The 16,976-nt window shown below is 34.1% G+C and overlaps 1 protein-coding gene across 2 annotated transcripts in view; it reads left to right on the top strand.

Moving 5' to 3' along the window:
* Positions 1–16,976, top strand: part of norpA (no receptor potential A) — a 196,884-nt gene that overhangs the window by 46,568 nt on the left and 133,340 nt on the right. For both annotated transcript variants that reach the window (XM_017614528.1, XM_017614534.1), the window contains exon 2: positions 12,255–12,287. The gene's annotated coding sequence lies outside the window, so the exon portion shown is untranslated. The remainder of the gene's footprint in view (positions 1–12,254; positions 12,288–16,976) is intronic.

The following is a 16,976-nucleotide window of genomic DNA, read 5'->3' as shown; positions in this document are numbered from 1 at the left end:
TTTAAAGCAATGTTGATACATACTAAAAAAAAATCGGACTTTTTTATTTAAAATAAAATTTTTTTTAAATAAAGTTTTACTTTTTCAAGCACACAATTCTGTTTTTAAATACGAAAACACAAATACTGTCTATTAAAAATTTTTAGGTTGTCTATTGCAAACTTTTATAGTTTTTGAAATTCGAGGAATTTTGGCTGATTTTTCGCTTGAGGTTTTAAATATTTTTTTTCTTCATTTCATGGTATGTTTATTCTTTATTTAAATTGTTTGCTTGTTTTGATGTTATTTTTTAATTATGGTGAAGCCTTGAAATTGTAGACCTTGCTGAATTTAGTCGTTTATTCATTTCGCGTATTTTTTGTTGCAACTTTAAAAAAAAAAAATTCGAAAACATTTACATTTCATGGTATGTTTATTTTGCGTTTTTGTTTTTGGAAAAGGGTTAGTTTTTTTTAAATGCTGAATTTTTCGAATGTTTTGAAAATTATATTGCAGCCTTGAGATTTTGGAAACTTTTTATGTTATGGTGTGTATTTTAGTATTTTTGTTGTTGAAAAATGTATTAAAGACTAAATAAATTTTAAGTTTTTTTCAGTATAGTACATAGTTTATGTAAATATATGTATTTTTTAATTTCAACATACAATTAAATGCTAAAGAGTATTTTTAACTAGGCAAAATTCGCAAAATAATATAGCTATATTCGCTGTTTAAATTCTTCCAAAAATTTACAAGGTTTAAAGTTTTAAAATTTATTTTTGAGGTATTTTGAAATATTTTATCTAAATTTGAAAATATTAGATTTTACAATAGATGCAGAACTTTCATTTAAATTCGTAACGAACTATTCGAGTTTTGACCTTGGAATGACATTAGCGCCTGTAGGTAGGCTACCTTTTTTATTTGTTATTCCCTACCATTCAATAAATCACTTGGAGTGAGGTTTTAGTAGTTCTCCTTTTATGTTTTAACACGTCTTTAATGTTTCACTTTTATTCCTGTGAAGCAGCAGCTGCAACAACAAAAAAAAAGTATGAAAAGCTTTGTTGATTTGCCATTTGTAATTAAATTGTAAATTAGTAAACTTTAGTAATGACGCAGCTTGTAAGTGGGTAGAAATGAGTTCATTAAGTATGAAAAGTACTGCACAGCAAGATATTAGGGGCAGAAGGGCGAGAAAAGCAGCAAACAAAAACCGAAACGAGGGTGTGAAAATCATAAATAAAAGGCGCTTATGACAGCAACGGAACCATAGGGAGAGAAAGCCAAAGCCTGCGGGAGAAGGGTAAATTGAATAAAGAGGAACGTCGGAAGGGTGAAAATTACCGCTTAACACCAAATATCTAGAAGGGTTTATGGAGAACAAATAACTACAATAAATATGAACGAATGTAAATGTGCACCTGCTATTAGGGATGTACATACGTGTAAGTATTTACATCTTCGTACATAAATACATACTTGCAATTGTGTGCGTGACAATGAATGATTAACATCCCCACAGCTGCTTGCGGATGGGTTCAATGTACTACTCCTTGCAGTGCAGTCATGTACAAAATTACCCTATCCCCAGCAGCAAAAAATATATACGCGAATGGGTTGATGTGTTTGTGTGCTCGATGAACGAAGGTATTCCGCATTCGCCTTCAACTGCTAACTTTATCTCACTTCCCTAGCTACGTACATGCATACATATAGACATATATTTGTACTTACTTAGTGCCTTCGAGCGTAGCTTAATTGTGCGAAATTATGAGCGCTCGATTAGTTTCTATACTTTTATTTTGCGCTGGCTTGTATGCCTAAAGCTAGGCAATGATATCTGGCTAGCTTACCATGTGAATGTAATGTGTTTACATGTATGTAGTTAGTGATATACATACATACTTATTCGAAGTTACAGGTACAAATAAATTCTCTTTCCATCTTTGTTGGGCTGTGCTCATGGTCGGGCCTTTGACTCTTCTAAGTAGACACTTAAGTAATCGATAATGTATAATGTGAAGTGCAAGATACCTGTGCACATATACACATACGGACGTAAACACGACCCTCCAGTACTGCTGGAGTCAATCGCTACTTTTGAACCGCTACTGCACCTACTCCTAGGTAAGTAGCTACTCTATTAACCCGTGGTAGTGCACATGGTAGTGCAGAGTCGAACCAGTCGTAAGCAGAATAGCGAAAAACTACGACAGAGGGCGCCCATAAATCACGCAAGTGACTACTTTAGTAACTCCCGGTAGTGCAGAGAGAGCCGATGGTGACTACCGCCTAGGACATTGCCTTGTAAAAGTAATCGATGAAATACACTGCAAGTAGTCGGTCGGTAATTGACGGTGTTTATTAGGTAGCTACCGATTCAGCAGTCCTGTAGTCACTCACCCGTACTGCAGGGGAGTATCTTCCTTTGTATGTATGTGTGCAAAATCTGCCACTTGCATATTAATGAGTAGTGGAAGTATGTATGTATACTTATAAGCTTATTAAACTTTTTTATATTTATAATTCCATTAATTTAAGGCAATTATTACGGACTATAGTAGATGAGGAAAATGCTGTATCAGGTGAAGTTGGGCGAAAATTTCGAAATTCGATATCCGAAAAATCAAAAAAAAAACTACCCTCTACTGCATACTTCTTGGCATTTATGTAGACTAAAAGAGGTTATTCTTTTGGTAGCATACTTTTTAACTTTTTGCCGCTCAACGTGGGGTATACTTAATGTGACCAACTGTCTTAGCTCAAAGAAGTATAGGTAAGCTTGGGTTAGGTTAAAGTGGTTTCCCCAAGCAAAGGACACACTTCCACAATTAAGAGATTGTGCTTTGTGATACCACGAAAAAACTCAACAGATATCCTTAATTTAGTCACCGAAACGCTGCGAGCCGATTACTATAATTCGAATGCGGGTCATTTCGATCCCTGAGAGCTCAGTGTTAGTTAAGAAGTGCGAGCCAAAATGCTTCCAGTCTACAGTCTAAACGACAGTCTAAAAGAAAGTCTGGAGATGATTCCACCTCATCTTCCTCTTAACAGCTGATACAAACATTTTTTTTTACCGATTTTGAGAGCACCATCACACCCTATAGCATTCAGTCTACCGCTTCCTTCATGATTTCCACCTGAAAGACACTGCAGATGTCCGGAAGCCTGAACGTAGCTTTGGTGGAAAGTTTTTGACAGAAAAAACCTCCCGAAACCTCCAGGAGCTTCTGGGGGCCATTTCGGAGGCGCTGTAATCTATGTGTTCAGGCCGAGGTAAAAGCCCTCCAGAAGTCCAGGGTTTTATCACCCGGTTTCTCTGAGTCTAATAGCAGTTCCTGCTGTGACAATTTTGTCTGAAATATTCGCAGGCGCCGTGTTCAACATGACGTTAAGAGCCAGTGTAGGTATGGTTCCTAATGCTCCTCTAATTCCGATTAGGGCGATCCGCTGTAAACACTCCAGTTGTTATACAAGTATAACCTTCTCTAGTAAGTTACACCAGGCAAGGGCTTCGTGAAACAAGATAGACTTAAATCTGGCTTCATAGAGCTAATGAATTACTTTGGGCGAGAGACCTCGCCTTTTACCGATAGATCCCCTATAGCAGTACAAGGCAACCGACGCCTTTCTTACATTTTCCTCAATGTTAGGCTTTCACGACAGCTTCCTATCCAGGATCAAGCCTAAGTACTTTACCCAGTCTGAAAGCCACAGACGAACACCCCACTCGAGGGAAGGGCCACCACGGGTATCTTGTACTGCCTGGTAAATAACCCAAGTTCTGTCTTGCTGGGAGTTCAGGTTACCTTGAGCCAGATCAACTTTTCCAACACTTTTTCCAGATCCTCTAGAAGGTCCTTTATAACCGCAATCGAGAGCAGGGGAGAGAGGACACCACCTTGCGTAGTACCCCTATAATCTAATATGGAATTTTCATTAAAAAAAAAAAAACAGTTTAAAAAATAGTTAGTGAAGTATCATACAAAATGAAGCTCTTGTAAAGTTGTTGACGGTTTAGAAATCTTAATCTAGAATTTTCGGAAAAATTTAAAAGAAAAACATTTTAAAAACAGAAATGTTTATTTAAAATTCGTGGTTGATTAGATTTTTTTGTTTAATTTCGTAAAAAATCGCAGCACATCAAATATTATAAAAATATGGGGCTTGGAATTTTTTGGAATTCCACTTGATCTCGCAGTTCGAAACAAGTCGTTTGTTGGAAACCCCTATCCTCCTGCTTGTATTACCTATAGGCAGTAACCAGATATGATTCCAATAACCAACTGAGTTGAGAGTATTCGAGAAGAATAGGGGAACTTTTGGAACCACATTCGCTCAGAAAATATTGCATACTTTCCGTAGCCATTTGACAATTGTCTACTCCTGATACTTTCATAAGAAATTAACTGTTAAAAATTTACTAACATTTACTTATTTAAAATACTTAACTTACTAAACGCTTTCTAACACAATTGTTTTATTTCTGCATATTTTTGGGTGAAGCAAAAAAAAAAATTTGGTTCTCCGGTCTCCAAATTTAGCGCAGATATGTATGTATATTGTCCAATGCTTGAAGTTTGAAACTGCAGACCATGCTCATAGTTTACATTGTTGTCAACTTTCTACATCAGTTTGGCATACTTCTTCTCATTTAACAATTTAAAAGTTTTTTACAGGCTTTTAATAAAGCTAATTTTGTCTGCTAAAGTCACAACATGCATTTAGGTACATAACGACAACTTGATGTACACTTATAAATTCTTTGTACTTCGTATATTTGTTGCATATATTTGGGCGCATGTGGAGCTTTTGAAAAGTGTGTTTGCTTTTGGAGCAAACAGTGCAGCATACTTTTAGAACTAAAAATTCATTGCATATTTTTATTCGTTTTAGAAGTTTTTTCTCCCTGTGTATTTGAAAAAAAAGTTGTGATTTTTTTAAATGAATTTTTTGAAATAAATCGATATTTTTCAACAAATGTTTAACATATGTACTATTAGGGGCCAGTTTCACGTCTGTCAAAAACCGCATAAAATATTTTTCATTATTTCTGTTGGTTGAAAAAGTACTTTGGGAACTGCAAACTGATTTAAGAAATTTCGATAGAAAAAAATTTCTTTCCCATTATGAATTTTTAGTTTTCTTGAGAGCTGCAAACAGCCCTTTAAAGTTCATAAACATGCGTTAAACACGTTAAAATTTTTATTCAGGAGTTAGCAAAAACCAAAGCATAATTTTAGTTGCTAAAAGAAAATGAAAGAGCAAAATTCGATTAAAAATTTAAAAAATCTTTTTTCATCTCCATTTGATGCTGGAATTGAATATTTTTAAATATTTTTACGAAACTCAATTTTGTTTGCCTAGTTTGCTGCAGCGATTTATTCGAACATTCAAAATTCTCCTTTTCGTCGTGGCAAAATCGCATACTTTCATTTCATTTCATTTCATTTGAGAACAAAAGGCTAATTGATGGATGTAACACCTTGAAATCAGCTTAAGCACATTTTCGAAGTACACAGCATACTTTTAGGCGGAAGTGAGTTTTTTTTTTAAGTAAAACTCAGCTAACAGGCTATCCACATTAAAGGATACACTCTTTAGCTACAACAACTGAAGTACATCAAATAATCTTAGCGAAGTAAAGTAACCTTCTTTCTTTACATTCCCACAGCGACCAAAATATGTGTCTGCGTTGTTAATCTTGCAGCTGCTAAACACATTTGGCAGGACATTAACGTAATGACATTACCCCTGGGAGCCTACAGCTTGTAAGCAGCTAAAATCAACATACATAGCTATAGTAACCCTGTAGGGAATCCGCGAACTAGTGAACCAAATTTCTAGTGCCGTAATAGATCTTTAACGCCAAAAACGAACCAGACCTCCACCAAAAATCAACGAAATGTGCTACTTTTATAAGAGTATTTTATTTCACTTTTTTCATTAGAAAACTATATCTAAGGTGACGAATTTAGAATTGGTTCGGAACTATCGAAAAAGCGATGCAGCGGGGGCAATTGACACTACTGGGTCTAAATATACTAGAAGCGCACCAGTTCAGAAATAGAGATTTTCCCCACAGGGAAGTGTGTAGCAAAGCAACATTGAAAGATGAAAGATGGCTGATGACAACAACGAAAAAAAGGTGTGCAACTAGGCGCATATAAAGCTTAGGAACAGGAAGGGCAAGTGTTTAAGTGCCCTTCACACCGCTGTCGAGTGTGTGCGCTAGAGAATAAAAAGAAAAAACTATTAAATTGTCCGCCGAGTTGCTTTAAAGTTGAAGTGCGCCTAAAAGTAGGCGTAAAATAATGTATGAGTAGGCTTTAGACTGATAGTAATCTGACAAAAAATAGCGTTTGCTTCTTTCTTTTTTCGCACTTTAGCACGCTAAATGCTTTTGTTTGCCTCCTTAGGCAGCTATGACCGCTTAACTATACGTATTTTAAGCAGCTTTTAGGCGCCCGCTTTTCACATGTGAAACGTGCATTTACTATTTAATGAGCATTTAAATGGCATTTTTCTTTGGCCACGCACATTGCGTTTTCTTTCGTTTTTCTAAGCACTTTGTTTTTGCGCCATTCATGGCACCTTAATTTTCTTAAAGCCTATTTACCATTGCGTGTAGCCGGCGTATCGATGCAGCTCTCTAATTTTTTTATGTGCCTTTTTATAGCAAATATATGCGTAATTTAGCTGCATTGCGTGCAAGCGTGTTAAGAAAAAAAAATATATTTACATTTGTTACGCTAAGCGTGAGTGGCCTTTTGTCAGCGAGATTTAAGTAGTCGCCGTGTTTTCGCGTTTACTTTGCGGCTTAGCATGCCTTAATATGCACTAAATCATCCATTCTTCTTACTGCTGCCATTATAGCGTACAATAACCCTGAAATTGTTGTTATTTCGATACACATTAACACCGCCATGTACTCGCGCACACCTGCTCGCTTACACTGTGTAGCTAAAGTTGTTTCATTACATTTCGTTTTGTTTAAGTGGCGCCTAAAAATATTCTATACGATCATGTAGTAGGTGCATAGCGTGCTGCTCTTTAGTATTTAGTAAGTAAGTCTATTATTAGGTGGCGTATAGCGTGTCTCACGTGGCATACGCTTTAGAGCGGGCGTGCGGTCGGCGTGGCTAACACTTACTTGTGCATTGATTAAAGCTAATGCGATATGACCGCGCTAGTTGGTGTGTAAGCAATTTAATTAACTGTATATGATTTATAATTTATTTTACACAAGAGCATGCGCTCAATGGAGGGTAGGCAATAAAGACAAAATGGAGAAGGAAAAATTGAAAAAATAACTCCGCGACTTGCTATTAACGGCCTTGAGAATTCATTGAAAGATTTTTCTGAAATCATTGCATACTTTAAGGAGCTGTGGGCTACAGATTACGGGAATCCCATAGCAGATAGTAGCAATTATAGGCGCAATATTAAAAAGGCGCTTACAGTGTCTTTTCAAATCAAAAGTTCTTTTTTTGCCGTAATCTGTAGCCCACAGCTCCTTAAAGTATGCCATGAATTCAGAAAAATATAATTTTTTTTTTAATTATTGCATACCTCCATGCGACTACTACTCTGATGTTTGTAAATTTTAAAAGCGCTAGAATAATTAAAGCGCTTATTTTATATTGCCTTGCATATTTGTAGGCTGTGTGTTGCTTTTAACTACTTTGGAAACCGTTTAAGGAACATTTTGAGTCATTGCCTATTTTAGGGCGCCACCCATTAGTATTTAATTTTTCTAAATTTAAAAACTTTTTAATTGTCGAATGACTTAGAGCGCTGCATACTTATGGGCTAAAACTATCTAAATACTGTTGGAATTAATCTACAGAATACTGGCATATTTCAGAGGGCCGTTGCGCATTAAATTTCTTGAATCTGGAAATTTCATCGAATTAAAAAAGAATTTATAAGCGCATTTCGATGGAAACTAGTAAGGATCTTTCTGAAATTTTAAAATCATTATTGACTTTATAAATTGCTTCAAGCGCTAAGTTTTTATTGGTTTGCTAAAGCTATAATGCCTTGCTAATAACCGCTGTTAGAGTTCATTATTTTTTTTCTGATATAAATGCATACTTTTAGGGGTTGTGGGAATTTATTTTAAGGGTTTTCTGATTTAACTACATACTTATTGTAGCAACTGATTAGTAGTTTTCAAAATATTAGGAAACTCAGTAAATTTATGTAGAAGGCTATATATGCGTTAAGTTGCATACTTATAGGCTCAAAATACTTTGTTTAATCAATATTAAAGCAGGTAATGCAACAAGCATTCAAATTGTGGCTTTGTACTTTTTCACACATTTTTTAATCCTCTTATATTTTTGTTGCATGCATTTAGGTGCTTTAACTTTTAACAATTTCATAACAACTAGTTAAAAATTTCAACTCGTTTAGCCCTTCTATTATTTGAGAATTTTACACGTAATTAAAAATCGTTGCATAATTTTAGCTGCAATCATTCTGTCCCAAAGTAAAAAAAATATATGTCGGCAGTTTAATAAGAAATTGCATTGTATTTTAATTTAAAATATTTTCATAGCATAATTCTATTTTTTCCTCAATCCGAAGCTTTGGATGCATCAAAGCTTAAAATTTAGCCACTAGACTTTCTCAAAAGTATTTTCTAATTTTTTAAATCTTGACTTGTGAACTTTTAACTTATCGGAAGTTCTATGAAAACTCCTTTTATTTTAATTTTAAAATATTTCTGTAGCATAATGATAGGCTAAAATTATTTTGTTTAGTTAGTCATAAGCTCGGTAATGCATCAAAGGTCTAAAATAAGGCACCAGACTTCTGCAAAAGTATTTTAAGGTTTCTAAATTTTCTTACTGCATGGTATTCGTTGCTGTTGTATTGAATCGGTTACTAATTATTACTAAAAATGCATTCCTGCAATTTCTTTTTGCATATTTGATACGCTCGTTAAAACTTGTTGCCTACTTTTAGCTGCTTGGGCGCGCTCCAGCTGTAACTTTAACCAAAATTATAAAAACTATGTCGAAAGTTCAATAAAAATGCTTTCTAAACAAATTTTAAAGGTTTCGATTGCATAACCACAGCCTTAAATTATTCTTAAGCTTGCTAATGTAACAGAAGTCTAACTTTGAACGTTCAAATTTCTTCTTTAATTGAATACAATTTTTGAGGGCATACGTTTGGTTGCTTTGATTTCGCAATTTTTTTAAGGTTTCTAAGATATTTTATTGCATATTTTGGCTGCCTAATAGACTCTATAATGACTAATATAGTCCTTTTACCATGGTGGTATCTACAGAAATTTTCTGCTTCTTTGAATATTTCACATTTTATGTTAAATTTTCAAAGCATACTTTTGGTTGTTATCGCAAAAGCTTTTTTCCCTCATTAAAAAGAAAGCCTACGAATATACACTTGCATACTTTTGGCTGCGCTAGTCCATGTGCCTTTAAACTCCTTTATGGAAATTTCTACCTTACACAATGTTTTATTCTACTGAAATTTCCTTCAACATTCAAAAGCTCTTTGCCTCCCTCTTAAAACTGACTCAAATTTCCATTCTCCATTCAACTCACTTTTGATTGAAAAATACTCACTAATTTTGTATTTACACATCAACGGATTGAATTTACAGCCGCTGCTACACCGAATACGTGACAAAAAGACCTACATAAACCGCAGCACTACCCTCCAGCCTAAAAGTATGCTATACAAAAGCCCCAATAAACACCAACATCTCCCTTGTAGTTCACCCATACATTTGCTTTTAACTGTAAATGAGACAAACAGCGGCTGCTTGTACAGATTTTCATAGAATTTTAATAAACTTGCCGGTGTGCCTTGCTGTTTAACATTGTAAGAATGTGTGTGTGTGTGTGTGTGTCTGCCAGTGAAGGCGTGACTGCAAAGTTAACTCAACTAACGCCCTCTGCAAATGGCGACACAGTCTCTATATGTTTTGCGTATGCCTGTGCGAGCGACAAAAAGTGCGTTTACACAAGACCACATCAAGTGAAAGTAAAAGGGTTAACAAGTTCAAAGTGTCGATGGGGACTTTTAGGCGCACAAACAAAACTCAGCCGCCCCCAGTTACACACAGTTGCTGCAAAAGCGGCTTTGCGTTTATTTGTTTTCTTTAGATTACTTTATGTTAAGTATACTTTTCGGTGCTGCTTTCAGCTTCTCTACTTACCACTTACATAGAGTTTAGGTCACGAGGTCAAAATTTGCGGTTGCTCGTGAATAACGGCATGGCAAGCTGGTGTGGGCTAGAGGAGAGTGAGCGAAACGCGGGAGGGGGAGGGGTTATATTTTCATTAAATTTCATTGGTAGACGCTGTTGCTGCTGTGTGCGATACACTTTCGTGTATTTCTATTGCATACTTATCGGCTGTTTTAATTAAAATTTTGCATAGATTAGTCGAGCGATTGTTTTGCTGTTTAAAAATTTATAAACGCTATGCATAAATCGATTTGATTGCTTTTGCGCTTGATTTTAAATTTTATAGAAAATAATCTTTTACCGAAAAAGTATGCAATGTTTAATAATTCAATGAAATTCAAGCGTTTATGTTAATAGTTCGATTGAAATGCCATAAGTGAGTTCATTTAAAAAATAATAGTCATAAAAAGTGTTGAATTGAACAAATATGCTTAAAAGCTTGCTACAAATAAGCTTCATTTGCGTAAATAATAGAAGAGTTAAACGAAACGACAATTGAGTTGAACTTCATTTAAATGAATAAGTGGAATTAGTTTTTATTTTTTTATTTCACTACAGCATTGAATCATAAAAAGTAGCCTAAAAGCATGCAAGGCTTATTTCGCAAAATAACTACATTGCAGTAATCATGTCTGACCAGCCTAATATTTGCACGAAGCTCATTTTTATGGGCTCAGAGGCCGTAAAAGTTAAACAGCCGCCTAAAAGTATGCTATAAAGTTATTAAAAAAATTAAAAAAATTACATATTGTATATTTGAAATCAATTGCTTTTCGCTGAAAGCAGGCTTATTATCTCTTCAATGAAAACAAAAGCAACGAAAAATGTCAACAACTCCTGAAAGTATGCTTTAAATGCTGAAAACTGTATAATTAAATCACAACTTTAATCAAATTAAACTTTTCGCCTTCTGCGCGCAGCTAAAAATATACAATGTATGGCATTAATCTCATTTTACAATTTGCTGCTGTAAGCCAATTTCATTAGTGAGCCAAAAAGTATGCAACACATAATCATTTATTAACAATATGTCATAATAGTTCAATGAAAGAAATAAAAAGCGCATTAACTGTTTTTTTACACGCAATGACAATGCATAATTAAAGGCTACCACTATACATTGATGGTTTATTTATAAAAAAAAATTCTCACAGCATTGATATATGGAATAGACTTTGGAGGAAATTGTGTTTGTGTAAATTTAAAACACGAGTAAGGTGTTGAATGCGAAATAGTGTAAAGAAAAGTATTTTCAATGGTTTTAATTATTTACTTTAAATTTATTTTTATATTTTCTATAGCCTAAAGTAATTAAACTTCGTTTTGTTGTTTCGGTCGGAAATTCTTCTAAAACGCTGTCAGTCAGCGCCTAAATTCAGGCAATTAAAAATATCGATTAAATTTTTTGCAAAAGGACTGCTGAATAGAGACATTAATTCTGACATAAGTTGCACTTATTTTAGTAAACAATATGCAATAAAACAAGTTTGACAAATAATCAGCCTATAAGTAGGCAGTAGAAATATTAATTTTACATAAGTAAACTTACTTGAATTCAGACTTTTAAAAGTTTTTAATTTTCAGTAATTTAGGCTTTATTGCTTTTATTATGTCCTGAATTTAATTTGGTATTGAACTTTTGGAAAAAGCCTATATTTATGCACCCAAAAGTATGCAACAAAAACTGTTCACACATGAACTAGGCTCAATTAACTATCAGAAATCGGCACAGGTACTTTAGTATAGATATTGGTCGTAAATTATCAATCCTGCTGCACGTACGCCTCAAGATATGCAATTAAAATGAATTGAATGAAATTATTTTTAATTTCAAATACTTCAAATCTACGTATTCCGTGCAATGTACACAGCCTATAATTATGCAACGAAAAGTAAAACAACAATACATATTTGCTGTGTGTGACTCAATTTCTGAAGCTTAATTAAATTAAACATTAATCCTAAGCTAAGTTTATTAACGACATTTTTATTAAAGCCATAAATCTTGTCTAACTAACTTTTTTCTTGCATTCTGTAATTTCAGCGCGAATCACATGCCACACGAAATTTAATTAAGGTAAGTTTTTATAAACGCTTGAGAAGAATTGTCATTAAAAGTAAGCGCCATAAAATATGCCATAAAAATAAGGAGTATTTTATTTGCAAATGAAGGAGCGCGCGTCACAAAATGACGCCGGTCATCAAATTTGCCGGCAAAAAGGAAATAAAAAATAATAATAACAAAAAATTAAGAAAAAAATGTTGCATCAAAAATTCGCAAAAAGGCGAAAGTTTCGGAAATTATGAAAGCAAAAAATATAGCGTAAAAATTGATTTCTCCTCTTCTGCGCCAGAAAAAAAAGCAACCAAAACTTCTTTACTTGTGCGGCTATTTTTGGCTTTAAGCAAACTATATAAAATAAAGATTTCCGCTTCGTTGTGCACATACATACATATGTACGCGCACATTCACTAATTCTTTTCTACTTGCCGATGCTTGTCGAGTTTTAGTGATTTTGACAACATCCAAGTAGCATACTTATAGGCGCGCACACATTAAACACACGCTGCAGCTATTCGTATGTTTTGATTCAATTTGCAATTCACTACAGTGGTTCACTGGCGATAGAAAGGAAAAGAAAAGGAAAATAAATGAAGAAGAAAATATTGAACCGCAAATAAACATATGTATGTACATATGTGTGACCGCAGCAGCATTTTAGGCGCTTGGGACAATGAACTCCCATATGGGGGATAGAATAATTGGGCGAGCGGCTTTGGGCAGCAAATTTGCAGGCGAGTGAAAGTTTAATTTTATGGGTGGTTGGAAAATTAAATTCTTGAAAAAAAAAAACTGAGTGAATTTGTTGCGGAAAGCATGCAGACTTTATGTGGAACCTATGTGGAACGTATGTGGATTTTATGCAGGGTGAAAATGTTAAAATATGTGCGGGGTTATAAAAAATATTTGGAATAATGCAAATTTTAACATTTAACTGTGTGGATTGCATGTGGAATGTATGTGGATTTTATGTAAGGTTAAAAATGTTAAAATATTTGCGTGGTTACCAAAAAAATTTTACAAGTTTTGACTTGGGACTGTGTGGAACGTATGTGGAACCTATTAAAACTGCATAAAAATAAGAATGTAAAAAAATATTTTATTACGTGGTGTATGAGAAAAACTATATCTAAGGGTCGTTTAAAAATTTTGCAATGCTTTTTCGCAGTTTTTACTCTGCGCCTTAATACAAATAAAACCAAACCAAATTTTATTCAGTATAATTTTAATGTGGTGCCACGAAGGTCTGTAGCCAAAAGATAAAATGATCTTCTTTTCCTTTTACGCCGATTATATGCCTTTCGATGAGCAGCAAGAAAAAAAAGCCAAAAATAAAGCCTATCAACATACACGTGTTGGCCTCAGAAGTGAAATCTGATACGTAAAGAAGAAGAGCAGCAGCCCAAAAGGTATTGTCTCGAATCGATTTGATTCTATTGTTTATTAACCCCCTCCAAAAAACGCTTACTTCACGCACACCATACCGCACTGTATACGGCAGCGAATGAAACGAACGCCAGAAAATCCATTCAATGTCTCAGCGGTCATCAATGAGGCTGCAAAGTCCCTACGGCCAGCAGCTGAGCTACCTTCATTGCTGTAATTTTTCTTGTGTTTTATTTCTGCTTTGGTCATTCGCTCTTCATTATGTACATACGAACGTGGCATAAAGCAGCAGGTCGTAAAGGAAGATAAGGCGAAAAAAAATTAAAAAAAAAATACAAAAAATATTTTCTGCTTGTTTGGCGGTTTCTGCAAGCGTCCCAGATAACACATGTAAATTTATGTGTATCCATGCACTGGTAGTAAGTAAGTTGTGCGTGTTCTTTTCCGCTGCTGACCAACTTCTTGTCTGCTATTTCGTATCCGTGTAGCTTTTGCGGTTGATTTTATGGAAACTTGTAGCGCATACAGTGGTTGCTGATGCTGTTGCTGCTGCTGCTTCTACTAACATCCTGCTCCAGCTACATAGAGCTTGTCATTTTAATATAATCACTTTGGGACCTTTGAGGTTTGTGACCGCCGCAACAGCGGTCGTGCAGTAAACGAAAAAAAACAGCCAACAAAAATGAGTAGTCCGTGAGACTACTGCAAAAACCAGGCCAACACTGAAAGGGATTCACTACACAAATGAAAGGTGTGAGGTATAAAAGTGAAAATTATCCGAAAACTGAGGTATATGTACGGTGACCATCCGTTCTGTTTTTTACAGGACCGTACTGTTATTTAAAGGTCTGTCCTGCGTAGTTTTTCAAAACAGAAAACCCCCAAAATGTACTGATTTTTTCCAAGTGTCCTGCCTTTGTCCCGCATTTTCTTCGATATTTTAAAATTAACTTTTCCTAATCGAAATAAAAGCAGTGTCGATAAATAATTGATAACTACATAAGGGTAAGCTGGTTTTGAAGGTTCAACTAGTCAATGCGTTCTAAATATTGTACGGTTATGGACAATGGATGGCGAGAAATTGAAGACCAGCATCAAATATATCGATAACACTATTTTACAAATTTTGTGGTAATCGCTTAAGAAAAAAAATAGTTTCCAAGCCAATTTTCCTTTCAAACAAGCGCTTTCGTAATTTTTTTTGAAAAACGTGTTTTTGGTACATTTCGAACCTATTCGTCAATATCTCATGAAAAAATTATCCAATCAACATAAGCGACCTACAGTCCTCTTACAAAAATATATTACTTTGCCGATTTCGATGAAAATTGTTAGTGTTACAAGCGACCGAAATCGAAAAATTTTAATTTCAATCATTTTCTTTTTACAGTAAATGAAAATCTGATGAGAAATGTAGATGTTACGGAACACAATCTGCACAAAAAATATATATTTTTCCAAAGAGCCCATCAATACCTTTCGAACTGTTGTCTTTTCATGAGATATTGAGGAATAACTGAAAAAGTACTAAAAATACGTTTTTCGAACAAATCTCGAAAACAATTCTTTGAAACCATGGGTATTAATGCCAATGAAGCAAATGTGATTAATGTTTAAAGTTTAAAATTGGATTAATAATTAAGAAATATACACTCTTCGGTTTTTGAATAGCGCATCCTTTTAATACTTAGTAGGTACAGTTTGCCTTTTGTTTGTTTAATATTCATTAACTTTTTATAAAAATACAGCATATTCTACGTCTACATCCCATTTAAAAAATTTTTGAAAATTAAAAAAAAAGTAAACATAGGGGCGAGATTTTTTTTGTTGACGGTGTTGCGCACTTTCTTCCATATAAAAATTTTGTCAAGCATACTTTGTATGGTAGAAAATCAAAAAAAGGGTGCGCTATTCAAATGACGAGGAATGTATATATGTAGTATATTTTTCTTATTTTTATACTACGCAATTATATGTAGGAAAATTTTTTGAAAAATTGTCCTGCATTTTCAAAATATATTTATGGTCACCGTAGGTATATGTATAATGGAAAATAATTAACAACTAAATTCGCCAGACTTACCCAACCCAATCGAGATGAAAAATATGCAAATTCATTAGCAACTTTCGATTTGCCATAAAACACAGAACATAAAAGTTGTGTCATTAACGAACACTCCAGTTGAAAGATATTACATAATTTAAATGTATCTTAAATTCAAATAAAATGAGCAACAGTTTAAAAGAAATTTACACGCGAAACACTTGGTGAAATTAAAATTTTGCCAAAATTGTTGTTAATTTTATGTGGGAGGTATGTGGACTTTATGTGGATCATATGCAAATTTTATGTCAAAACGCAAATGAAAGAAAAAGAGCTGGATAAACTAAATATTAGACCGAAAAGTTGTGTGGACTTTAAGTGGAACGTAGATACATAAGTGGATGATATGCGAATGTTTCTAAATGCTGTTTGAAATGACAAAAGCAGCTTTTTATCGACAAAAACGCCTGTGTATTTTATGTAGAATGCATGTGTGAGATTTTAGTTGGCATGTAAGCAATACTATTTAAAAAAGGCCAGATATTTTAATTTGTTCTTGAGAAAATAATTTGCTTAGACTAGTGAGTGCGCACAATTACACATTATTTAAGTGAGTCGAAATGAAAAGAATCGTTTACGAGCGGAAATAGAAAACTATGCATACCAAAAAATGCTGCAATATTAAATTGCAAAAACAAATAAATAGTAATATATCTGAATCTTATGTGATTTTTTTTGCGGTTTCTTTTCTACAAAAAAAAAAATTGCCTTCTTATTGCCCTCCTTTTGCTGTTTGAGCGAAGCGGGCAATGAGAAGGTAACGTTTTTTGGTAGAACTGAAAACGTCATTAGTTTAACAGGGCAATTCTGGCAACTCTCTTAATAAGCACCCAAAAATTAAATGGCATTCGAAAATATTTTACTTTTTAATACATTATAATCCACAAAAAATATTTTAGCCACAAGAATCTAGAAGCAAAAGCGTAAAATAAAGTTGTTGTTGAATTACACAAAAACGTGGCGGAACATATGTGGATCGTATGTGAAATGCCACAAAACAGTCTGAAAAAGCTTTGCCAACATAAATTTCCTTTATGGGTGTGTGGATCCTCAAGAATTAAAATTGCTTTTATATAAAAAAATATATGTATGTGTGGATGATATGTTTGGAACGTATTTTTTCGGCACTTTTGCAACGCTTATAAGTAAGCCGGCTTTACATAAAATTAATAACTCAAACATTTTGCGGAGCATATGTGGATTTTTTTCTTCAA

Source organism: Rhagoletis zephyria, unplaced genomic scaffold, assembly GCF_001687245.7.
Source record: "Rhagoletis zephyria isolate East Lansing unplaced genomic scaffold, Rhagoletis_zephyria_1.1 Rzeph_scaffold_00019, whole genome shotgun sequence".
In the NCBI taxonomy this organism is placed as follows: Eukaryota; Metazoa; Arthropoda; class Insecta; order Diptera; family Tephritidae; genus Rhagoletis; species Rhagoletis zephyria.
Note: the sequence above shows the minus strand (reverse complement) of the source record. Positions and strands in the feature narration are given on the sequence as shown.